The 27,933-nt window shown below is 39.9% G+C and overlaps 1 protein-coding gene across 6 annotated transcripts in view; it reads right to left on the reverse strand.

Annotated features, from left to right (window-relative positions):
* The window catches only part of ptprsa (protein tyrosine phosphatase receptor type Sa), a 216,680-nt gene that overhangs the window by 146,526 nt on the left and 42,221 nt on the right, over positions 1-27,933 (reverse strand). The window lies entirely within an intron of this gene.

Raw genomic sequence — 27,933 nt, forward strand, 5'->3', positions numbered from 1 at the left:
GGCTCTTCAATGCATTTTGCCTCTGGTGGATTCGCCCCATCTTTCTCTTTTATGCACCACTGGTAATTTGTGCATCCAGACTAGAGTAAGCAGGCTTTGTTTCCATTTCACTGAAAGACGAGGCAGCATGCTGTTTTGAAAGGGGCTCTTGCTCCAGAAGTTGTAATTACTGACAAGCCTTCCTGAGTGGGCATGGCATTATGTTTTTTTAGAAATGTATTAATGGTAAATAAACGTGTACGGTCTCCCAGAGAGGGTGAAATATGGATTACACCAAAAACGGCGTGGGAACAAGCATCTTAACTGAAAGATGGTGGGATCTGCATACAATTCAATCCTGGCCCTGTTCCACAGGCAGCCATTTCTGTTAAGTGGCCCACATACTGAACGCCCGCCATCTTTCATAAACTGGGACGCATATCCCCTGATGCCTAGGTATGAACAATCAGCCTGACAGGCAGGTAGTTGCTCCTCCTTAACCCTGGCGAGTGCTGACTGATGTATCCTTCACTTCCTTGCAACTTTTTCAATCTCATCTCTTCCTTGCTTTGCTCTTTTCTCAAGCCCCCTCCCCAATATGGACTCCTGCTCTCTCTCCTTCTCTCACCCTCCCTAAGGCTAATGTTTAGTTAGCAGCGCAAACACACACAAACACACACAAAATTCTTCATTTTTTTTTTTTTTTTAAATCATAGACATCCCACTGACATAATGCATATCCCTAACCCTAGCCCCTAACCCTGACCGTAAGTATCACATAAAATTACCTAACCCCAACCTCAACTGAAATCTGTTTCAAACTATACTCTAAAAGGAGGTCGGAACTTGTGGGGTCCACCAAAAGTGTAAGAGCCACCCACAAAAACAGTAAAACCCGGGATTTGATCCCCACCATGTAGCAAAAATCAAGAGCACACACACACGTGCGCACGCACGCATACTTACTCATCAATTACTTGTCGCCTTTTTTTTTGGGCTACTCCACTTCCCTTTCTCTCCACAATAACACCCCCTCAGCCTGCTCACACATGTTCTTTGTTGTCCCCTTCACTCACCTCCCACCCTTAGGGCAGCTGAGTGCCCCCCACCCAAACACACACATAGTGCCAGATGTCCCAAAAGTTGAAGCTGAGCAAAATTAACAGGGACAATGAAAATGAGACTTTGAGGATTATTGAATCTTGGTGGCCACTCTTATTGCTAAGTGTTTAAAGACGAGGGGATAATCACCAAGAAAATATCACAAGATTATGTAGAATGCCGAAATAAATACAATAAGCACAGAAAATTATTTACGCCTGACAGAAACATTTTGTATTGTGTTGCACAAAATCTTATTTTCCATCACAAAATGTAAAAGTTATCAAAAAACTTGATACTTTTATGAGATTGTGGAGTGGATTACAACAGATATTGTAAAGCCTAGATGTTTTTATTTTGTTTAATGTGTGTTTTTACTCCATTAATCTTTGTTTTTACGCACCATTTTGATATAGAAGCAATTCCAAAGAGGAAAATGTAAAGTTCTTTTTAGCTTTTCATTGCACCTGGAGAAATAAAGTATGTCTTTTTTTTTTGCATATAAATTGTTGGTTGGTGGCAAGAGTTGAGTAGTCCTGCCGGTATCGGTCTGACAGTGGTATCAAACGTCCCTAATTTGTAGTCAGTCACATTGTTACTGAAAGGTTAACCGACAGAGACTATGAGAATATGAGATGCTGTGTTCAATTCAAACGAAACGCACTCCCGCTGACAGACAGACTGCCTGTTGCAGGGCCCAGACCTTAGAACTGGCCTTCTTTACTACTCAGCTGTCGTGCATTTAGTCTTGGCAAGGCTTAAAGTTTATTGCCTCATGTGGGTGAAGAGGCTAAATTTAGAGAAATGGTTTGGGGCAATTGCTTCCCAGATAGTCACTTCATGCAGATGGCCCAACAGGCTGGCATGCACCACCTAACGGCCCGCATGAGCAGCGTTTAAATGAGCTAACTGCAACCTGCTCTAGCCAATCAGGCAAAAGAACTGGAGGTGCTATTCAACCCCTCCCCATGTCTGGAAGCTCACAAGGGTCACAGTGCTAGGGTGCGCAGGGCAACCTTTCCTACCAGACATGGCTTGCTTGCGAGGAGGAGGAGGCAGACTGCTCAAGGGTAATGCTTCGCATCAATCTGGGGGAAGCCAGCTGGTAATAACACTTGACAGAAAAGCGGCCCAACAGACGGAGACAAGAATAAGGAGATGGCCAGAAGAGTAGCAGACAAAGAAACAGGATGGACATTGCCCGTCTGATTCCTGCCCATTAAGGAGGTGTTAATTATCTCACCAAAAACAGTTCACGTTAAATACATATTGTTAATATTAGGACGAGAGGATGAGGCCTAAGGGATAAAGAGAAAATTCATCACTCCTTGAGGGCTTTAATAATAAAACTTTGCACAAAATCTCCTGGTGAGATACAGTGAACATCAGCAGTCTGTAAACGTTCTGCACTTGCTTCACATCAAAAGTAAATGTGCAGACCTTAAAAAGTAGGGGCAGGCACAGAAAAGGTGACAGTGTGTCAATTTTATCCCCACGGCTTTACTACAAAGTCTGACAGGGATTAGTGTACGTATTAACTATATCTGTACCAGTTCACTAGTGCAGCCAAGAACTTAGAACATTCTCTAAGTAAGCCTCAGATTTCACTTCAAATATCAGATACTGTAGCAGGGCCACATATATACATACATATGTGTGCATACATTAAGTACAGCGCGCACATACATGTGAACATGAATATCCATACATTCATGTGTTCAGGTATGTCGATAAGTGGCCTGCTACAGTTTGTATCTGTCCTTTCAAGACATAGGCTTTTCCCATCATGTTTGTAGTCAGAGCAAAATTAACTGTCTGCAGATCCACGGCGTCAGAGATATGCCGTTATTTGAAACCATCAGTCAGGAAAGGGGTACAACTGAATTTTCATGAGGCGCAGTCAGGACAATTATTGATGAGTGGAGGAGAAAAGACTGTGACATTAACAAGAACTATCTGAAGACGCCCCCACCCCCCAGAATTTGCGAAAATATGGAGAGCAGGAGAGAGAAACTGGGAAGCTGCCAAAAGGCTGACCACAACATAGAAGGTTCTGAAATTTGAAAAACATACAAACCCTACAACATTTTACTAAACAAAAAACACATAACAGTTCCTAAACTACCTACAGGCATCATCTTGAAGATTGACATCCATTGATATAGTGAGAAATTAGAGTGAAAGCACAACAACCTGACAGTAAGCCTGAATGAAAAAGAGGCTTGGATTCTACAGAAAAATATACAGCTCACTGATTGAAGTTGACAGCCTACGGCACCATTTTACTTGACCTTGGCCTCAAATTTCTGTCTGTATGCAGAGGAATATTTGTCTAAATGTGATTTTTGAGTGCTGTACGAAAAGGGTACAGCAATTTCACACCTCCAGATATGTCGGCTAAGGACCAAGTGACCAATTTTAGACCAAAGCAGCCAGCAGGAGTCTGAACGAATGGTTGGTAATCCTTGTCTCATGTTTCCACCAGAATGGCCAAGGTGAAAATGTCGGTCTATGGAGTACAAAATGGCTCAGCAGTATATTGTACTCTATATTTAACCTTGATGGTATTTTAAATTGCTATGACTGCAATGTTCTGTTTTTCCTCTTTGACCACTTTGCTATTTTGGTCTTGAAAAACAGCAAGTCCTGGCGTGAAAGCTTGAGAATTTGTATGTGCAGTTTAAGTTAGTGTTTCCAAAATCGAAGGAGATACTTGAGCAATCATTCCATTAATAGGTGATCAATTTAAAACCACCTACCAGGTCTCAGCTATGTTCTGTTTTGAATATGTATTTGAAGCAAGCTGCCCTTTAGCACACAAAATATGTTTTTGTAGCATTTTTGTTCCCGTAAAAAGAAAAAAAAAGTTAGTAAAAATGTGTCTTCCAATTCCCCAAACAAAAGTAAATTTAATGCAATGAAACATTTTGTATTAGAGTTAGTTAAACAGCAAACAAAAATAACTACTTTATGATGTCGTTAAAAATAAAATAAGTCTACGTTTGCGTCAATGTTATCTGATTGTAAAGTTTTAGTTATATTTTCCATATTTTAAAATATCACTGGCTCTAGAAGTTTATTTTAGGGCAACACCTCCACATTTTCAAGTCTAAATGGAATAAAATGTAACCCAAATCTACAAGCCATGTCACAGCTGAAGCACACTCAGTTATTGTGTCAAAAATAAAAAAAGACAAATGCCAGTTTGGTCTCAATCCTTAGGAGATCACTGGGTATGGGAAAGAAAGGTCTGCAAGGCTTTATGAAACTCATTCCATATACTATTAACAGTATGTACATACAACAATGTCCGTTGAGGGGGTCCATTAGCCTTGAAAAACACTGTTAACTGAACACCGTATTTCCTTAAATTAGCCCTTGTGATTAAGAAAAGGTACAAAAGGTATTTGTAGAAAGGTGGAGGAACAAGACGGTTTTCCCCCCAACATAGAGCACTGGTGATTGTGTTCAATTAACAAACAGTATATACATCTCAAGTTGCATATTGATAAGCATGCAGAATCACAGTTGAGTCATCATTGTGATTTATTATTTACCAGTGACACTTTTCATGTACATGAGAACAGCCTTGAAGCAATAGGCCTGCTACGTATGTTTGAATGAACACCGAAGAGGGAGAAACTACAAGCGGAGAGAAACGATTCACGCCGCTCCCTGTTTTCAAACTGCACTAATTGCACCTCGTGTTACCGAAAGAGCACTGATTTAGCTCTCTGGGCTAATTAAAATGAATAAACACAATTAGCTATGAGGGCAACTGCACCGCCGTTCATGCACATAATTTCCCTTTTCCTCTTTGCAATGACACTCACTTCAGGAGCAGCTGTTATTAACTGTGTTGCCGAATCAAAAGCATTGTGAGTAATTGTAAAGCACTTGATGCCACCCAAATGGCCCCCAATTTGGATTTGATTGAACTGAACAAAGCAATTGTGTGAAAAAAAAAAAAGCGCGACCATCAAATTGTAAGTCCAGTTCTCTCTCCCACTCTAGAATTGCCCACGGTGAGAGGAATCTGTACATTGGGGTTAACCCCAGTGGATGAGAGGATAGCGTCCTTCTGCCTTCAGGTGAGGGGACGGGTCCTGATTGTTTGTTGGCCGTGATTGGAGGAACCTCGGGAGATTTGTCACTGACTCTGTTCATCACTTTCATAGACAGAATTTCTTAGCGCTGCTGTTTCCTTCACACGGTGCCCGGGCTCCTCCCAAGAGATCGGGTGGGAAGCTCGGTAATCCGGGAGGGGCTCAGAGTCGGGCCTGTGCTCCCTCACGTTTAGAGGAGACAGTTGAGGTGGCTTGGGGGGACGAACAAGGGCACGCTGGAGAGACCGTGTCTCTCAGCTAGCCCGGGAACGCCTAGTTATCCTATCGGAGAAGCTGGAAAAAAGTGGTTGGGGAGAGGGAAGTCTGGGCTTCCCTGCTCAAGTTGCTGATCGCTACCTGACCCCGGATGAGCGGTAGAAGATAGAAGGATGAATGGATAGTGGTTACGTACATTACACTTCGGAAGTAAGAATACACTGAGTCTCATTTTAGTATTATGCCTTTCGATGTAAACATAAGACTGAGTAATATCTTGTTTTTATGAGTGTTTAATTATATTAGCTACAACTTTCTGGAATAACAAATTAAATTAAAGAAAATAACTAACAATTTGCACCATGTTGTACAAACAAAGGTGAGCTTATGCAACACAATTATTTTATGAAAGTTTTGAAAGTCCGACTTACAATCATGTCTAAATTAATAAAGGCCTTGTGCTAATTGCAGTGTTACCCTAAAACAGATTATTAGTATTGGAAATACATCCACTAGCTTCACTGAATGAGGTATTGTTCTTTTGCTTACATCGTTGAAAAGCGATACTTTGGTCATCATAATTTGCAGCTTTTTTTTTCTCTTTTTTTGTGTGTGTGTGTGTGTGTGTGTGGGGGGGGGGGGGGGGGGGGGGGGCTGTGAGGGTTGGTGTAACGATATGAGGTGGTTTTGCTCCCTGTAAACTTTTAACGTTTGCATTCCATTAAAAACTAGGTGTATGTGGACGAGCTTCTACCAAGGTTAGGAAAATTCAAACAGTTGGCAAAGTAATAATTTCAAGGAAAATGAATTTTAAAACCCAGTGGATGGTGTTACTTGAGGACTTCAGTTAACTGGGGGGGTGTCACAAAAGGCATCAAATGCGAAGTACAATTCAATTAGCTTTTCCTCCAACTCCAAGGGAAGGAGCTCTGGGGAGGAATCAAAAGTTTTTCCTCCAATAAAACGAGTTTTCAAGGATGCAATGTTCTCACTCTTCCACCCTTCATTACCTCTGCCTGCAAGGCTAGAGCTTATAAATGCATTGATCTGCTATTTCTTTTCATCAAGACAAGAGATTAAAAAAAACAAAACTGCCTTGTTGATGGCGCTGTGACAGACAGGAGCTCCGCTGAGTCTGGCAGCTTATCCCTTTTTGTCTCTCTTGCCCGCTTATTTGACAGTGATCAAGGGTGATAAATTGTTCAATTAAGGGCACATTAAAAATCCAGAACAACACTTGACGCACAAGCCTCTATGTGTACGTGATGTCCATTTACTGTGAAGGACAAGTGTACTTCTTGCGAATGACAACCAACATGTGACTCTCATCAGAAGATGAATGATTTTATTTATACAAGCTAACAGGTTGACTGAACGCTGTAATGCAAGACAGATGAGCTGGAATTCTACAAAAGTTAAAAACTTCCATTGCAATTTGAAATAAAACATTACTTGTCCAACCAGATCAGGATGCACTAAGTTAATTCTGGCATTGTTCCTGGTTGCATTCTTAGCCTGACCCTCACATTTGACCTTTTGCCACGCCAAGAAACTTCCCTGTTGTTTTAATTAAAGTCAAGGACAAAAGTGACTGGGCTTGGGCTACCCTGAATGTCAACTTTGTACCAAAGGAGTTGCAATAATCTTTTTATAGCTTCCAGTTGCTATTAGGGAGACAGGCTATGTGTAGCCTGGGGGGGTCTTAGAATTAAATGTTATGATCAAATTAGGATTTATTCCATTTCAAATTTGAATTTTATGAAAAATCATAATACATACCAATCATAAAAACTCATACGCACACGTCATGCCACTGTGCTCTACTATTGACACTTGACTTTGAATTTTTGAAAATTACTGTGGGGAGTTTTGCATGTTCTCCCTGTGCCGCTATGGGCACTACAAATTGTTGTCCACTCTAAATATGTTTGCTACTCCAAATTGTTATTGTAGGTGTGTATGTGAGCGCATATGGTTGTTTGTATATGTATGCCCTTCAACTGACTGGCAACCAGTTCAGAGTGTACCCAGCCTACAGCTGGGATAGGCTCCAGCATGCCTGCGACCTTATTAAAGACAAGAAAATCGATGGATGGATGGATGGATGGATGGATGACGAAAGAGCACACTTTACTTAGTTTTCAAGTTGTCATGGGTTTCAAAATTGCAGCAGTCAATCACCCCTAGTAGCTTTTTGGACATGGATGTTGAAAAGAAATAAAAGCTTGGTGAGTTTAATAAATCTATTTGAATCAACATTTAAAGGTATGGTTTGAAATGTTTCCCCAGATCTGAAATAATTTCTAAAAACATGCAAAAACATCCTTGATTATTTCAAAATAAATACACAAAATCTTCCATCTTTTTCTGAACAAGAATATGATAATATGAGTCGAAAGCAGAACAATGATCATGGCTTAACGAAATCCAAAAATTACAATTGTGTGAGTTTCTGAAGCAAAATAAAACAACAGCATTTTATGGGACAACCCAATTAAACGTAATGTGGGATTTAAATTTGAGGAATGATGCTGATGTGATGTGTCACATTGCTGAACCGTTATTTTTAAAATGCTTCAGGTGGGCAGTTCGAAAATGAAACCTTCATTTAGGGTAAATGTCTTTTGCATTTTAAAACATTGTTGTTGTTTTTTTATGTGCATCAGAACTGATGCTCAAAAAAAAACAAAATGTGCGATGTAAACATGTGGTAGTGGTTAATTTGTAAACTTGTTTTTTGACTAACTTCAACACGTTGTTTGTTTGTTTTGGGTAACCTTTATTTTCAGTTTGAGCACCGTGGATGGACACCAGCGTCCAGATGTCCACTGCACATTCTGTGAATCAAACGGTCCTCAATATGTACTACAGTAAATCCACACACACGCACATTGCATCAATAAAAAGTTCATCCGTCAAATCAAAATGTTACATTTGGCGAATTAATGAGGTTTTGTTGCTGTTGTTGTTAATTTTAAGGAAAACTTACTTGTTGAGCTCTTGGTGAAAAGTAAGAGACAACCCCCCCCGAACTGGGAAAAACCTTTAAAATCCGCTGAGTTCTCTTTGTGAGTGAACGGCCGTATTTTTTCAGGAAAGACGATCGTTTGTATCCTTCTTGAGGGGGAAAATGTATATTCCAGTTAGTTAGGCAAATTAGTCAATAACGAAAGAAAAGTGTAACGTTGAAAAACATATTTCCTTCTCCGATCAGAGGCTCCGAGAGAGAATCTCCTTCAGTGAAAGAAACCAAAAAGTAACACAAAAATAACCCACGGTAATCCATGCGCGACAACGCCGCGCGTGGATATCCAAACGTCTCCTTTCTGCTTCTTTCGTTATCTCCACGTCGCAGGTTTGGAGTCTTTTCTTCCCAAATCCACCTCTCACGGACCGACTGGGGGTTGGGAGACAGGAGTCAAATGCCCCCCTCAAAACCCTCCTCCTCCCTCTTCTCCTCCTCCTCCTCGCTCTTCCTCTCTCTCCCTCTCTGAGTTTGAACGCAAATGCTGAACACAGTCCAGTGCTGCGTTCACTGGCAGCTCATAAACTTTGTCTCCTCTGCGTTCGTGTACTGTTTGATCTTGAGTTTTATGAGACCCAACATAAAAACGATAAAACAAATAAATACATGTATGTATGTTTTAATCACATAAAAAAACTAAATTACAAGTAAATATAGACCTTGTTTATTATTTTGTTAATTATTATTATTATTATTATTATTATTATTATTTTTTTTTTTTTTTTTTTTTTTTTTTACACCAGATGGGAACTTGCATGGGCTCTCACGACACTGCACAAGTGTATCATAACAATATGGTCATTATGTTAGATCCATACGTGCCATGACAAAGCTGAAACACAATGACTAATTTAAAGTGTTCAAACTGATCCTAGTGTGTTAACATATATATAAATACATGTTGCATTTTCACCAAACCAGGCTTATGTTGCAAACATTGTTTTGAGTTATTGACGAATTTTCGATAGAGATGTCCATTTTGACCCCCCCCCCCCCCGCCCCCCCAAAAAAACCTCCTTAATGGGAGACTGTGTATTTTGTTTTCCATGCGCCTATAGGAGCTTCAGGGGCATTACAGTAAATGCAGCAATACACACCTGTCCTTAGCTATAACAGACATGGCGACCTCTGGAGGAGTGCCACCCTCCATGTAAAATAATTTCGTCATAACTAGACCTACGACTATATTTAAAACATACTCCCGGTCGTTCAGAACACATTTATTAGCAAGTTTTTGAAATTTATTATCATGTAATTCATGTATTCATTTTTAATGAAAAACGGTCTAAATATTACACTTTAAAGTATTGACATTCATCTCCAAGCAGCAAAAACATTCAAATTATAATTGAAGTGTAGGGAAATAAGGGATTAGTGGACGATGCGCACCGTTGAAAGATTATGTACCAAACTTTTAAACGTGTTTTCAAAAGTAGGGATTTTAGGCATCAATCAAATTGTGGTAACTTTGTTAAGTTTGATATATTTATAAAGCCCTTTACCAGAACAGAGCCTCTGCGTATAGTTTTCTGCTCTGTCTCCCCCTTGTGTTACTTTTTTATTTTATTTTTTTATTTTTTGTAGGGCTTCCAATTCTGGCCCGGGGGGCGGAGTCAGCGGCTGCACTCTTGCGTTACACCAGCCATCAATTTACCACTGTCTTCGCAGCCGGAATAGAAGGGCAACATCAGATTATTCTGTGGACCTGCTGTTTGATAATCCTTATGTTGATTTAAAGATTGAAATCTTTTTTGTGTTTTTATTTTGTGTAAATGCCTTTTGCCGTTTTCTTGGTTGTTACTTTGGTATACGAGCAAGTACCATCTGCGTTTTTCTGTTGCTGCTTTACATTTTCTTAGCCTTCGACATCATCCTTCTTTTGGCTCCACCCCCACCCCCCCATCATTATGATAATTATTTTATTGTTTTTTTGTTTTGTTTTTTTCAGTTTCACATTACCTGGTTTTCCCAATGACACGTTTAGTTCGTTATAGACCCAGTCGGGATTGTTTAAACTTTGCTGTTATGGTTTCGCTCAAGTGTCATGTGCACCATTAGTTAATAAACATACTAATCATATTCATTAATATAATTAGCCCTCATCATAAGACTGCACAGCCGCTTAGCGGTCATCACATTCGCCTCACTGTTCTGAGTTGGGAGGTTCAATCCAGACTTCTAATGAATGCATGAAATTTGTGTGGCGTTTTCTCCCCACACTTGTAACTTCTCTGGTTTCCTCCCACATTCCAAGAATATGCATGTTTGGTTAATTGAAAATTGTGAAAGTGAGTTTGAAATCTTGTTGTGTGTATCAATTAAGAGAGTATCCCGCCTTTCGCCTGGATTCAGAAAATGTTGGCCAATAATTTCAAGATCATAACAAAAAACATTTCTAGATAAGTACATGTTTTGGGATGAGAGATTAAAGAATATAGCATGAAGGTCAGGTGTAGTTAAAAATAAAATATATTGGAATCATGTGCATATAGATTTGTTATAAAAGCTCTATTTTTATCACAGTCCACTTCAAAGTAAAATGTTTCACATATACACAGTCGTCAGAAAATTACCTAGACCGATGGCACCAGAAGCGTATTTCAAATCCAAACTACTGTACATGTTTTCCCCTTCGAAACATCCCGTGGAGTCCAAGAGACTTCGCCAACTAAAACCGCCATGCCTTCATGCACACTGAAAGGATTATTCCTCTGCGGATCTGGTCATCACGGCCATCTTGATGTTGCCCGTGTGAAAAGCAGGAACCTTGATATCATCTCCTTGCAACTTGGAAAGAGATTAAAAAAAAATAAAAATCACAGAGCTGTTCTGGTGATTAGAGGGGTTGTTGGTGCTCAGCGCTTTTCTTGTCGGATGCTCACGGCATTGTAAGAAGATGCATCGTCATGGTGAAGTACGAGTTGTCTTGCAACTCTTTGCTCTTCTCGCCCATTGAACAAAGAAAACGCAGCGGGATACATGCTCGCTGATGTTGTTTTGTAGTTTGAGTTTGACATATATCTTTTGTGACACCAATCATGGAGCGTTTCTGACTCACCAAATTATTCATATGAAACGTAGGCAAGCAACAGTGCTGGGTGAGGATGTGAACCTCATTCCCCGATGCTTTAAAGGGGGCACAGGTCGGCGAGCAGGGAGTCTGAGGAAGATAGAACAGCGGTTTCAAAGCCCAGGGTTGGCTATTCGCATATGACACCACCATCACAATGATGCCATGACCCGGATTGAAAGTAAGGTTTTCAAGGAGGGTGAGTATAATGCAGGTGTGAAAAGTGCTGGGTGAGTATGTGAACCTCACTACTTGGATACCGTAAGGACAGCACTAGCCGAAAAGTTGGCATCTTAGGATTTTAGACTGCGGCAGGACCACAGAAAAACACCACTGTGGTATTTACATATACAGTATTTTAGGGATGAAATATAGAATACTGCTGTATTAAAAATCTTCAATATTCTTGCTGTCAGATATCATCATAAAATAGGGAGCCATAGTGCTTAAAATGTTGATTTTAAGCGTTGCTGGTTTGCTACATTGTTCTCGCAACCTCGTTTCAGTACACATATACCTAACACGTCTTTATTTAAGAGTGTTCCTGTATTTCTGACTTGACTTTTTGTACTGAACCATGGAAATGGCTTGATTTTGTTTAACAGTAGAACTTATACAAAACAGCTGTATATAAAAAAACAATATATGCGCTTACACTAATATGCTCCCTCAATAAAAACTCAGAAGTGATTTCAGGTGTTTTTTCTATCAGCTTTCAAAGCTCCAAGTTTGAGAAGAGTCAGTTTGATTCCAGACAATATCCTTAAAGAAAGAGGGTAAACAGTGCTTCCTGGCTTGGTATGTTACGTGCGGTTGTCATCTAAAACAATGATTGTCACAAAAATTATTCACAAATTCCTACTCTTCTCAAATTCAACCTGTGCCAAATGTAAAATCAGCACAATAATTAGGATTTGACAGCAAATGTAAGCACATGAGGTGACAAATTCAAAAATATTGTAATGATTTTTATAGGTTGGCATGGATAATAATAGGAATGTGTGGCAATTGGTCAGACATATAGGGACACTTTTTTTTTTTTTTTTTTTTTTACCACAAACAACCAGCAGCTCTTTGTCCTGTATGCTATTTTACACTGCTAACTAGATGACTAGCTAACTAGTGACTGCTGCTGCTGCTGCCCCCAGCAATGTCAAATGTTGATACAACCAAGGGTAGTGAGATTAAATTGTCTTATTGCGGAGGAAATACGAGGTGGGGACAGCTGTAGCAGTGCAAACGCCGGCTTGTGTCTAACAGAGTGAAGCTCCATTACGGTGCAGCGTGCACTCGCTGGAGTGGCCGCTTGAGTCAGTCTATCTTTGCAGCGGCGACAGTGACAGAGACGGTGTGCTCCGGGCTGAGATCATTGCTCTCCTTCAAGTTCAACATAACACTCTTGTGCTCACCAGTGGTTGAGTTTGAGTGTGCCGTGCTGCTGCGGTACAAGCCGTCATAGGCCACCTTTCCTGCTGGAGAGCATTGTGCGAGGTTGTCTTTCTGTAAAGTTGGACTTTGAAAAATCCGACAGGCCCTGCACAACACGAGCGAGGATGCGTTCTTGGATGGACTTTGAAAAATAAGCAGCACCAGACCTTCAGTGGTGGTGGACAAGTGTGACCTATTGAGACGCATATTTTCAGATTACAGTGCTAAGCATATCTCCTGGAAGTGGACCTCATCAAGTGAATTTAATATATAATGAAATGTGAACTATTATTCCTACAGGGGCTTCACGGGATGCACATGGTTTGCGTATCTTGGTGAAGAAAGTATTAACACGCCCATTGAACCTGTGGTGATGCAAATGCATTTGACTTGATTAGACTTAACATTGGCATGTCAGAATTGTACTTATTGTACTTATGCCCTTATTTCTCTAATTAGTTTGCCATGGCGTGGCTGATCATTGTGATATTTTGCATGAATTAGCTTGAGTTGGGCAGTTGTACAGAACTCACATAAATTTGTGGTACCCATTAAACCCTGTTTGTTACTGATCTCTTCAAACCAAATGGATAAAATTAAAAAAGCAAGGTAAAATTGTATTGCTGATGTTAAAAAATTAGATGCATTGAGCTTGTTACTAAAAAAAAAAAAAAAAAAAAGTAACCCTTTAAGCAAAGGAGATAACTATTGCTAGGCAGAGCTGGATTGCAATCAAAACGTATATCAAAAGTCAGCTGGGATAGGCACAAGCAGGCCCACGACCCAAGTGAGGATAAGCTCCATAAAATGGATGGATGGAAGAATGAGACTTAAATCAAAACAAAGATTCCAGTGGTGGGTTATGGAGACCTTTTAGACACATATGCCCCACCTCAGACACTACATATGCTACACTGTCTTTCATGTCTCTCTATACTTCATAAAAATAAATAAATAAACACAGCTGACAAACTCATCGATGTGAGTTGGTTGGCTCGCTTTGTAAACCCACCGGCTCCCACACCGGTATAGGCTTATAAATAAAGGACTGGTAGAATTGCTCCCACCATTCTTATGTGTGTTATCTTCAGGGAAGGTCTGATGGACCCCATGCTCTTCGTTTTGCAGTATGTGTACACACTAAGTGCCCCGAGTGTCAGAAAAGCGAAAGAAAAAATGGCTTTATCAGTATCGTCCTCCTACAGACTGGAACTCTCCACAGAGCATAATAAAAATGTCAAATCTTGTCACTTTATCTCAGTTTGGCTGGATTTTGAAGGACCTGAAATTGGATTCATTCACCTGCTGCTGTTTGTAAACGTTTCTTTTTGTAGTCAAAGAATGTTTAATTGTCTTTTGTTCTTATTGTTTGTATTTATTGTAAATTTGTTAGGTTGTGATGCTGCCTCTTGCCTTGGGCTCTTGAAAAGAGATCGGCAGATCTCAGTGGAATTTCCTGATTAAATAAAGGTTATTGAAAAAAAACTGTATACAAACTACTAAAGTCTTTTCAGAAGAACCCGACCCTGAAAAAAGAGGTATTTTGATTCTCCTGCGTTCGCCTTTCAGCCACAGTTGCACTGTGAACCTACAGGTTACACACTGAGCTTTCTCACGATATTGCACTAATTATTGTATGTGACTTAGTTATAAAGCCATCTCTGTCATTTATATATTTTACATCCCTCTAATTTGCAACTGAAATGTATCATGCTTAATCCTTCATGTTATTCCAGCCCAACTTCATACACTGATTTGTTTGGTCTAAGAGAGGAGGGAATGGGGAGCTCACTTGGAGGGAGGGGGGGTGGGTATCTCTGATTGGCTGCTTCAATTTAAATTTGACCAATAACAGCTGTTGTTTGCAGTGTCCATCAAGGGGAAGTCAAGTACATAGTTGATAGACATCTGTTAATTAGAGAATGATCTCTGTCATCTCCCACATACGAAAAACAAAAACTACTACAGAATTAATTGTAGCTCAGATGAGATTCACGGCAAACTACTTTATGTAACACCTAATTACATCATTTAAAAATAGAAAAGGACTCTACAAATGTTCACTGGAACAACACAACCTGGCTGTGAGAAAGTTAATGGAACATTCAGAATGAGCTACAGTACAATAGGGGAAAAAAAAGAGAAAGAAATTCAACAGTCCGTTGAGGGAGCTACAATTTATGAGTGCATTAAATGAAAGGCCCAATCGAAGGGAGTGCATGGCAATATATTTTGTGTGAACTTTTCGAGGAATGCATAGAGTAACCGATGATAAGAGGCCATCTTTACAGCGGCGGTCTTTGCAGTTGGCAGAAAGCCATCCAGAGACACAAGCAATGCTCCACACTCCTCTCTCCGCTCTTTATTCAAAATCCAGTGTGACATGTAACACACCATAAAGAGGTGTAAAGAGGGAATGAGAGGCTCTAATCAATTTAACCTCCCAAAATAAGTATTTACGTTTTGCATGGCCCTCCGTTGTCTTCTTATTTACACCACAGACCGTTATTTAATCAAGCCTGCAAATCTTAGCAGTAAAACCAGAGGTCTCGCTGTCATTCCCCTGGTGGTGTAAGCCTTAACATGGTAAATTTCACTCTGGTAGGGAAATGCACTCAGTGACCGAGGTTAGTGCTTCTGAAGGATAAAAAGAGCACTTACTGCCTGACATGTGCAATCCATAACAGAATAATGAGACTGCTCTACAGCAGGAGCTTGCTCTCACTCTACTTTTTGTTTTCCTTGTGAGTGTTCATAAATGCCATGTAAATGCAGCGAGTGGAAGATGGGGAGAGTGCTCAAGGGAGAGTGTTCAATCGTTTGCTTCATGTTACAGATTCATGTAACAGCATGTTAGTGCGTGAAGATGCTCCTAGTTAGGCTAGTGAAACCACTGGTCTCCGTCCTTCAGCCGTTATGCCTGAAGAAGCTTTCCTGCGCTGTGGGCCAGTTATATATGGTCATAACTCGATGAATTCAGTGTGTGTGTGTGTGTGTGTGTGTGTGTGTGTGTGTGCGTGTGTGTGCGCCCTTGGTTTTTGTTGAATGGCGGGGCCCAAATATTCGGTTTTACTATCTTTGTGTGCACCTCTTGCACTTGTGAGGACCATTTTGGTGACCACACAAGTTCAGACCTCTTTTTGAAGGTCAAGACTTGCTTTGAAACTAAAGGTTTGAACTGGATTTTGCTTGAGGTCAGGGTAAGGGTTAGACAATTTGTTGTTGGTAAGGTAAGGTTTCGGGCAGGCGTGTCCAAACATGGTCTTCGAGGGCCATGTTTTTGAGGTTTCTGTCCTCCCAACACACCTTATTCAAACTATCAACTCATCAGCAAGCTCAGCAGTTGCGTGATAACAATTTTCATCATTTGAATCATTTGCATTAGATGACGAAACATCAAAAACATGCAAAATCAGATGGAATAAATTCCAATGTACTTATGACCAGAAAGCAGACAACCTGCATAGAAAATGGACAAAACGTCCATTATAATTTTGAAATTTTACATTCTATCTCACAGTGCCCTTAACGAGCTTCAGACAGCAACTCATATCACCAAACTAATATCTTAAAGGTCAAGTTGTTGACCACAAGTTAAGTACCATGAGTGAAGGCAGGTCTGGACTACACAAAGGCCATTTCTTCTTTTCTTATTGTGCTCTTGTTTTGTGCACGTTTATCAATGTCACCCATAGGCGATGACGCACAATCACCCCTGATAGCAGTAGGCCATCGCTCATACTGTCTCTGGAGGCGACAACCTGCTTCCAAAACCCATTCAACGGGTAGACATTACCTCACCTAGGTCCAAACAAAGCACAATTAAAAACGAAAGCATGTGTCAGTCTTTGGCCCCATGTGTGTGTGTGTGTAATGGAGATGGGATGAACTATTGTAGTATTAGAACGCAATGAGATTCTTTGACACGGCACATGATTTTTTATGGACTTGTTGGGCCACAAGTGCAATAGAATCCATAGAAAAGTTGCTGTTGCTACTTGTCACTGAATGAACCAGACTGAGTCAAATGTGTTGTTTGTGGTCCTGACTCCATTTGTCTCATTGTCTCATATGGAGAAAGAGCTGTCTATTATCCTAGTTTAAATTTAAAGTTAAAAACTTATTGATTCTCAAAGAATGACAAACATCGTCATCTTTCATTATTAAGTGGGAATGTGTTATTTGGTCTTTGTTTTTCAACAAATAAACAAAAATATTTTTATCCAAATAGCAAAAGACTTTAATAGAAGCAGTCCTATAAGAGGAAATGCAGGATGCACGACTTTCTTTCAAATCACCAATGTGGTGCTTTTTTTTTTCTAGTTGAAAAAATGAATGATAATATACCGGCAAATCAGACAAGGACAGTTTGTAAAATCCAAAAAAGTGATGCCAATCACCAAAGCTAATGTGAGCTGTATCCAGTTTTAACAAGCTTAGCTGCAGCTGAAAAGTGAGCCAAAAGTGACTCTCCTTTCCTGATTGTTATTTTTTCAGCTTACTTAATAAAATACAAACTTTGAAAGTTGTCACATTTATATGGGGCATTATTTTATATTGCCAAAATGTTGTCTCATCTTGTTCTTGTGGACTCAGTCGTGTGACGTCTTGTCTCGTGGGATTTGTGTCTTGTCCCATCCCTTACTGTGTATAGATGGATGGATGGATGGATGGATGGATGGATGGATGGATAGATAGATAGATAGATAGATAGATAGATAGATAGATAGATAGATAGATAGATAGATAGATAGATAGATAGATAGATAGATAGATAGATAGATAGATAGATAGATAGATAGATAGATAGATAGATAGATAGATAGATAGATAGATAGATAGATAGATAGATAGATATCCCCCTGAATGACATTTACCACTTTTGAAATATACTGCTTTTGCTGCCTTCAATACAGGAACAGTGAATTGACAATGGGCTTTACAGATTATATGTTAATGTATTGAGGGCAGTATGGTCAGTTGTGTCTCACACAGACACACACAGTACACAAACGCTACGCAAACAGCAACAGACTGACGGCTATTAGAGGGCAACGATGCTCCCTCTTATCTCCCGCCGTGATAGAGATCTACAAAGCGCTTGGGAGAGATTATGAATTCATTACCTTGATACACAAGTGAACACTGGGATAGACAGGAGTGTGACAACAGATATGGGAGAGCACAGCAAGGGCACTGGTAGGAGCAAGAATACATAACTGTAGGAATAGAAAAAAAGGTGCCCCTGGCGGCCAGCACGGAGCTCCAGAGTTGACCGGGACTGGGGGTAGATCTCGCAAGATTAGAACGCCATGAGATTTCTCTGCATGAGATCTATTTTCTTTTCACAGTTTTTTTGGCTCATTGGGCCAGAAGTGCCGAGGAGTTTACACTGAGAATGCATTGGTTAGTAATGCTCCACATGACAGTAAACACGCCACCAACATGGTGAGAAGACCAACTTCAAAATAAACCACAACAAATAAAAAAACAATAATAAAAATACAAATGGCTTGGCATGCTTTTATCTTAAAGTTATTTCTTGTGTTCATTCTTACGTGGATGGATGGATGGATGGATGGATGAATGGATAGATAGATAGATAGATAGATAGATAGATAGATAGATAGATAGATAGATAGATAGATAGATAGATAGATAGATAGATAGATAGATAGATAGATAGATAGATAGATAGATAGATAGATAGATAGATAGATAGATAGATAGATAGATAGACAGACAGACAGACAGACAGACAGACAGACGATGATAGATAGATAGATAGATAGATAGATAGATAGATAGATAGATAGATAGATAGATAGAAAAAAAGCTATATGAATATAATGGTTACATATCTGTATTATGTTTTCGTGGTGAAAACATTATGTGTTGTTGGGTGACAATCTCTTATAGGGCTGCTATGTTTTTAAACTGACCCGCTCACCCTTCCTTTCTCCTTCAACTCCCTTTCTCCTGGTTCCTCTCAATATGGCTTTTTCCCTTACAAAATTATTTTCCCTCCAGCACTGTTGCACTTGGCTGACTTTTGAAGGCAGGTGAAAGAGTGCACCTAAATAAACTAGAATAATTTTAGGGAGAGCTAAGAGAGGCAAAGAGGAACAAAACAACGGTTTCAGATAACCGCATTAAAAAGTTGGTCTCGTTCCAAGCGGTCAGATTGGTAGAGTTATACATTTTATAATCACAGCTGTCAACACTTGACTGAATCAGTTGACATATGTAGATGAGTTACAATTTGAGGAGTTTACAATAAAAATACCCACTATCAACCCCCCAAAATGGTCTCCTCTGAAAACTATGGGCTAACTGCCCAAACAAACCATTTGATGGCCAAGGCAATTATCTCATAATTAAAACACTGAGCAAAAACCCACATAACAGACCAAAAACATCAATCTTATCTAAATAACAATGCTTTGGGGGTGAATGTATCTAGAGCCAAACTGAAATAGTTCATACCACAATCTTGATGTTTTAATACACTGATCAACCAGGGGGTTAAGGCCAGTATTTTCTATATTTTTTATCCCACATTTTTCTACATATTCCCATGACATAGAGGAGAAAAAACAACTGTTTTTGAACATTGTGTGTCCAAACAATGTAGAAATGTTTACTGAAGAGCCTTTCATACAAAGTTTGGTTTAAAAAACAACCACTCCTGTGATATGCATTTATGTGCATGTCAAAAAAATATCAGACCGCTTAATTTACTTTCTCCTTTAGGGAGTGGAAAAGGTTTGCGCTTTGTGATCCAGCAATGCATTATTATTTTGTGTACAAGCTGCGTGGATGCAGTACCCTTTGAATCCTTTGAAGTACAGTACACCACTTGCACTTGTCTTTTATACATGCACATGCCTCAAAGTGATTTGTAACGTGGTTGTATGCTTTTCAAGCTTTCGAGGGTCACCAAGTGTGCTCGTCTACGCGCAGAAATAACCATGCCTTTCAGCAAGTGCACGTGCACATGTATGGCGAGGGTGCACATGCACTTCCATACCACATCGAGGCAGCTGAGGCTGATACTGATGAGTGATGCCAGGGGTGGTTTTCTACCAACCTCTACTGGCTCGCTAATGGTCTCACTGGCTTGGCTGACCGACTTGCTGCCTCTCCGACAACCTTATTTGGTAATAGGGAAGTGGTGAGGGGGGTGGCTGCAGGCTAGTGCAAGGAGGAACAGTGGGGTTCTGTTTACATGGAGGGCCTGGGAGTCAGAGTACCAGTCTGCCATGGAGTAAACCCAGAACAGTTTAGGAAAGCATTGAACGAGCAAGTTGTTGCTCTGCTCCATTGGCTGGATTTGGTAGGATTCACTTTGTTATTGAAAGCGTGTTATATTAGTAACAAAGAGTTGTGGGTCGACAGCAGTACATACTTCAGTGAAGCCCCGTCACAAAAAATAAAACTAAAAAAGCTACAGCAGGTCATTTCCACATAATGTTTGTTCATGCCATGATTTATTTATTTAATTATTTATTTTTGCTCTGGGGCTTTACATAGTTGAGCGGAGGTAGAAAGGAAATTAAAGGCAACCATCCCTATAGTTTTGCTCTTGTCCGCTTGACTGCCTCCATGCTTGCCTGCCTGCTTGTCTGCCTGTGTTCCCTGGGCAATGTTTATGCTGTGCCCTGCCCAGGACAGAATAGATTCGCCCACACAGCACTGTGCTCTCAACCAGAACTTAAGTAGGTATGGCAAGCTCGAGCCACAGTCTCATTCACGCTCATTCCTCTGGATTAAGTCCGATGGCCTGCGGAAACACGGCACTGGATACATTAATAGACCCAAAGATAGTATCTCCGCACCCCACCCTCAATATATACATATCCCTGCCATTTGTGTTAGGACCCATAAAAGTTTGTTTATTTTCATCTAAGGCTTCCTCTGAGTTTCACAGGCGAGCACTGGCTACTGGGGAACTTGAAACTGCTAAGTTGCTGAATATCTAAAGGTCTCCATGGTGGTGTGAAATGTCAAGAAAAGATGAGTTCACATTCAGTATAACACGTCTGAATTGATGAAGCACTTGAGTTCTGCTGATGTAATGAAAAATAAACTGGATGATTTCCAAGCGGCCAGCACTGTGGGCCGGCGGTTTGCGCCGTCATCTCACAGCAAGTAGGTTGCAGTTCTGAACCTGAGCCTGGACCTTTGACTGGGTAGGGGTTAGGGTTCCTCCCACTGGACAAAATCTGTAAGTAAAGGGAACTGAAGGAGACTGATGGCATGATGACAATCGGGGCATCGGCCTCATAATCATTACATCAGTAGTGAAGTTGACCGTATCAAACCCAATGAATTTATGGAGAATAGTATCATGTGTTGACAATATCTGTTAACCGTTAACATTAACAATGTGACTTCCTGAATCAATTTTTGTTTTCTTCTCAAAAAATAAAAAATTCTTTTAACCCTTTCAGGCTCAAATTAAGTTTCACTATTTTTTTTTAAACATCTAGAAAAAAAATGCCTCACACAATATTAATGTGGAATACCTAGGGGACTCTCATATTATTGTTGCAAATTTGCAACGTCTGCCTGGAGAAGGTTAAAACGCACAAATTACATAACAGTGAAATTTATCTATCAATCAGTGGGTTGCTCAACTCCACTCTAGTGAACCATAATATCATACACAATGCAAATGATACAGCCCTAAAATTGAAAGGTGACATTTTCAGGGTCTATTTCTGCACTCGATGCAAGGGTACTTAAAGAAGAAAACAAAAGGTGACATTTTCAGGGTCTATTTCTGCACTCGATGCAAGGGTACTAAAGAAGAAAACAAAATGTGTCTGAAAACTATTTCCACGTATAGATGACAACATTGTTAATATATATTAATCCCCATACAAACACTATATATATATATATATATATATATATATATATATATATATATATATATATATATATATATATATATATATATATATATATATATATATATATATATTATTGTGATATTCAAGTCATGCTGCATTCAGCAGTGGGCCTGAGAAGAGAAATATTAGAGACTGTGCAACATATATGTCATCCTGGTTACAAAACTATTAATTTAAGTGTCTCAACTGTGAGGTCCACCAAAAATCAAAAGCACCAGTAAACCCATATACAAACATTCTCAATATCTGAAAAGCAATTTTTCAAGCGACCCTCTAGCAAGGATACATTTCTCTACATAATGATGAATACGCGAGTGTAGTGTGCAGTGACGACCGCGTTACGATGATGCTGATAGAAGCTCACAAGGCACATTAACCAGCTGATAGCAAGAACACAGTGTCTCTGGATGCCAGCTGTAAAGATTAGCAGAGCTTTGTTTAATTGTGCTGCTAACATCCTGGAAGCCACACGAGAGTTAACTGCTCTCTTTTCCTTATAAACTGTCTTTAAAGCTCAGCCAGTGGTTGCCGTTGCTTGTTCATTCAAACGCAAAGTCCTAAGCAATTTGCTAAAAGCTTAAAGAGATACGATACGTGCACTTAAGGCACACGCATCCCCAAGAGCTAAGGTGTAGTAACCTTTGGGGAAAACCGTAACATGCAAACAAAATACAGCAACAAAAACATTAGGCAATTGCCCTCACTTTTAGTGCATGTTTAAACTGATTTGATGTTGTAATGCTAAAATAAAAAGGTTCCCATAAAACCCCCAGCAGTGCCCCTTTGAGGCAGAGTGATACATCAGCCAACTGACCCAAATTGCCTTAGTTAGAGCCAACTCACCAGTTGTGATAAACAACATCAAACATTATAGTCACTGAACTTTGATCCAATTACATGTTTTCCTCCCTCTTAAAGCATAGCAAAAATGCACAATAAATCAGCCAGCAAAGTGCAATATAAACATCCTTCATGTGCGCAATGCAAACGCTTCCCCACTGGAGGCTAAATGATGAGCAGTAAAAGCAGCTCTATACACGTTGTGCTGATTTCATGACGTGGTGTCGAAAATTTGCTGCATTTGTGCATCGCAGGCAATTTATCATGAGTAGAAACAGCACTTCCCAGTACCATTTGCACATTACAAGGCTCACACTTTTTTTTCCTCTGGTGGTAGTCATCACGCTTCGGTAGTAAAATAAGGTGTAATGGTAGAATTTGATTTTCAATGATTTCCATTTTCAGTGTACAGTATCAGGGATTTTTATGTGTTGGCATAGTCAAACACAAATCCTGATTTATTTGTTTTAAAAAGATGTTGGAGTACTAATCTTCATGCACTACTAATGGCTATTATTATTAAGTTTTGAATGATATAGTAATTTTACGTAAACAGGGCTAATCACTGTTAACGGTAAAGTGTTCACATAACACAACTTAACTTTTATGACTTTACATGAACTTGGGTGACTGATGCACCTCACACATCTCACAATTCTTTAATGCTAAACGCAGGTCTTTCCTTCAAGATGTTCCAATGTCTGCGTATGACAGTAGGTCAAACTCAGAGATTTCAAGTAACTTCAGATTTACACTTTGATTGTGCAACCTCAAAGGCGTTTGATTGCAGTGGTAGATGCATACAGTGTTTTCAGCAGTAAATTGTAGGTGCTTCCAATTTAGTGGGTCCAGTTAACGTGAAGCTGGTAGTCCCTGTCTGGTAAGGGATGAGACACATTTTGAGGGCTGATGGTTGGCTCTACATCTGCTCTGACACATATTTCCTCCACCTCGTCTACAGTTCGTGATTGCGAAAAGCTCTGCCAACAGTACTTAAGATCAAATGATGATAGAGCAATTAGGAAGGAGTGAGCAGGATATTTACCAGCAGTAGAGTCATCTATAGAAGATATTTTAATTCACCTCAAAATAAACCAAAATGAAAAATATCTTATGTCTACCCTAGTGAGTGCACTATGAAGAGTTTGGTCATTTGGTAAATAGAGTTCACCAATAAAGAAATTATGTATTGGTGTTATAAATGCAAACAACAAACAAAGTAACATAAGTCATGAATCCTGCATTCACTGCATAATAATTCTGTCCCTAGACTTATTATTTTATATTTTAGTCTGTTTTACATAATACCGGTTGAAATTGTTAATTGTTGTTAGTGTGATAAAAATTAATAAGGTAAAGTAATTGAGAAATTTATGGTGAATGGCTAAAGAAAAGCAATTAATTACACTGCTGTCATTTGTTTGGTTAAATATGGATATTCAAACGTTTAGAGAGGCTTATTAATTTCAGAGGAATTTCACACTTGGGTGGATTAAAGCTTTAAAAAAAAATTACGTTATTTTTTTACAACAATGTTCCATACATCCCCACTAGTCTCTTCACAGTATTCTGTAACGATACAGAAAAATTCACCTGTTTGCAGCCATTTCCGGGGACGGTCATTTGTGGCTTTTGTCCAGCTCCTGGAGGATCCCCAGGCGTTCCGGGCCAGCCGAGAGACATAGTCCCTCCAGCGTGTCCTGGGTCGTTCACGGGGCCTCCTCCAAGTGGGATATGCCAGGAACACCTCACCATGGAAGCATCCAGGAGGCATCTTAACCAGATGCTCAAACACCCTCAACCGGCTCCTGACAACACGGAGGAGCAGCGACTGGACAAGTCCCTCCCGGAGGACCAAGCTCTCACCCTTTCTCTATGGGAGCCTGGATACTCGGAGGAGGAAACTAATTTTGGCCGCTTGTATCTTGGATTTTGTTCTTTCGGTCACGACCCATAGCTCTTGACCATAGGTGAGGGCAGGAACGAAGATCAAATAGTAAATTGAGGGCTTCGGCTTTCATCTTAGCTCTCTTTCTCTCTTTACCATGACAGAGCAGTACAGCATCTGCATCACAGCAGATCTGCCAGTACATCCTAGGCCGCAGTTTGATGATCGACTTTGTAGTCGTATCATCAGATTTGTGGACGCATGTTTTGGACACTCGGTGAAGAGAGGGGCGGAAGTTTGGGGGTGGATGAGATACTCCAGAGTTCCTAAAAGATCTGGATGTTGCAGGGCTGTCCTGTTTGACACGCCTCTACAACATCACGTGGACAACAGGGACAATGCCTGGATTGGCAGACCGAAGTGGTGGTCCCCATCTTTAAGAACGGGGGCCAGAGGTTGTGTTCCAACTATAGAGGGAACACGCTCCTCAGTTTCCCGATAAGGTCTATTAGGGGGTGCTGTAAAGGAGAATCCATCAGGAAGTCGAACCTCAGATTCGAGAGGAAAAGTGAACAGTAGACCAGCTCTACACCCACGGCAGGCTCTTCGAGGGTGAATGGGAGTATTCCCAACCAGTCTACATGGGCTTTGTGGACTTGGAGAAGGTGCTCAACCGTGTCCGTTGCTAGCTCTGTGGGGGGTGGGGAGGGGGGGTGCTTCGCTTCGGGGGTACGGGTACCAGACACCTTGATATTGGCTCTTCAGTCCCCGTACAACCAATGTCAGCATTTGATCCACATTTCCAGCAGTAAGTCGAATTTGTTTCTGGTGAGAGTTGGACTCCGCCAAGGCTGCCATTGTCAACGATTCTGTTCATCACTTTTATGGACAGAATTTCTTGGCGCAGCTGAAGCATTGAGGGTGTCCAGTTTGGGGGTTTCAACCTTTCATATTTGCTATTTGAAGATGATGTGGTGCTGTTGGCTTCCTTAGGCCATGACCTACAACTCTCACTGGAGCAGTTCGGAGCCAAGTGTGAAGCTGCCCGGATGAAGATCAGCACCTTCAAATCTGAGATGGTATATAGATGATTATCTATAAAAAAATATATATATAAGTATACCTAAATGTATTTCTTCTTAACATAACCAAAAGAAAAAAAAAGCAATATAAATAAACTTCCTATATGAATAACCTTTAACTTTTAGGCCTTAATGTTCACTTTTAAGCCTGTTCCCTCTCAAACCCCTGTATTGCCTTGTGCCTCCACCAGGGGGCCCAACTCAATATTTGAGAAGGACTGGTTTAGGTACTAAATAACAAAAATTATTCAATTAGTTTAGGTACTTAAGTACAAAAATAATGACTACTTCAGAACTTAAGAACTAAAGCAACTGTTTACTTTAAATTGCTTAATTCAACAACAGCCATTTTCTGAACACTTGAAAAAAAAGTAAATGAAAAATGAATGAATGAATGAATTAAAATAAAACAAATTAAATATGAATGCCCTTAGGAACACTGTTTAGACTAGTCATATAAAATATTGTAAAAGAAAATGCTTTGCCTTGGTTTCCACTTTAAGTGAAAGCGTCAAAGAAAAAAAAGGTAGCTCGCTAGGTAAAAGCCCTTTTGTGGCTCCACATGACTATATGAAAGCCTTCCTCTCTAAAGACCACCAATGTGCAATATTGGATGACAGAAAAGCTGCAATGCAGGCACAGCACCTCAGTGCCATTCAGCAGTGACAGGTGGATGATAGTGCAAGCTTAGCCTCGGTTCACCTGTCAATATGGAGGAACAGGCTCAGCGCAAACATTGGAGCAAAGATGACAGTTTGTCACATATCAATCTGTGGTGATCATTAGGGAAAAAGTACTTTTTCAATAAAACTCAACAACTGTGACATGAGTTATGGAATTGCAATTATGGTCATGTGCAATGTGTTCTTACATATGTTCTGCTCTGAAAATAGAATGTGTTTTAGATTATATTCAGTTTCACTTCATGTTATGTCTCGTTTTCTTGTGTTCCATCTTAATGTTGTCGTATGTTTCCGTTTCCACCTCTTCTTGCCAGCCCATTCTTTGTGTGTACTCATCAGCTTACCCCGGCCACTTGTGTCTTGTCCAGGTGTAGCTAATTGCCTTGCTTGTATTCAGTTTCTTGATTTCCGTCTGTCTGATTTTGTTTTGTTTTTTTTCTTCCAGTTTACCAAATGGTGGTGAGCATTTTGTTTCTTTAAATCTAGGATTCTTCATTTGTTGAACTTGATTCATTTAGAAATTTGGTTGTCCCAGTACCCTACTTTTTTCATTTACTAGATGGGTATATTACTCCAGCTCCCTGATCTGGCTTCCTTGCTTCCCTGCACTTGGGTCCTCTACACTCCAACTTGCAAATATCAAACCCCAACAGACTATTTTAATGGAAAAAAAAAGCATAAACTTCTGAAAAATGTCATTTGTATTTCCAACTTCATTTGTGTTCCCCCCATAAAAATGCACTTTGAAATAGAAATGTCTCACATTATACAGCCACAAGTTACCCTGACTGTTTCGCAAACAATATTCTGTAAACAATAAACCCCTTAAAGGAGCTCTTCACATTAATATCAACCTGAGATGGCTCCAATGTGATCTGCTAAGGACAGGTGAATACTTTAAGATGATTGGGAATTACTGTAACTTGTGCAAACCTACCAAATGTTGGTTTTGACGAATGATGGCAACAGATGAAAATTTTACCAACAGCATATGCCTTGTTTTGACCAGCTGAGTCCTGTTAAAATAAGTGATTAGCACAAATGGTCTGATTGTGTCGAATGCTAGTTGTCAATTTTGCAACATATACACTGTGTGTGGATAAAGGGCATCTTGAATACATAACACTGATTTTGGTTGTCAACGGAATAAAGCACGTTCATAAGACTTTAAGAGGCACTTGTCAAATGATGAGTCTCAAGTTCCAGCAGATGTGTATATTGTGCCTTCATCACAGAATGGATAGTAATCCTGCATATCCCAACTCCAAGTACATGTGATTAGTGGCAAATCAACAGGCTTGGGATCAAATTGATTCTCAAATTTTTTGTACTTAAATTTGCAAGAATTCAGCTTGAAAGTAAGGTTATGTACAAACAGGGGTGACTTCAATTGTAGGCGAGGGAGCAATGAATTCCTATATGCGGAAGATTTGAGTATGGTTCCATTATATATCTTTTTAATATATTTTACACAGAGCAATGATTTGACTTGAATGTATATAGGTCTTCTTGGTGCTTTCGGCTGCAAGCTTCCTGAGTTTTCCTTTCAAACAAATAATGGGTGTGGCCAGCACCACAAACAAACTAAACATTTTTA

This window comes from Hippichthys cyanospilos, chromosome 10 (genome assembly GCF_059441005.1).
Source record: "Hippichthys cyanospilos isolate Australia breed blue-spotted pipefish chromosome 10, RoL_Hcya_1.0, whole genome shotgun sequence".
NCBI lineage: Eukaryota > Metazoa > Chordata > Actinopteri > Syngnathiformes > Syngnathidae > Hippichthys > Hippichthys cyanospilos.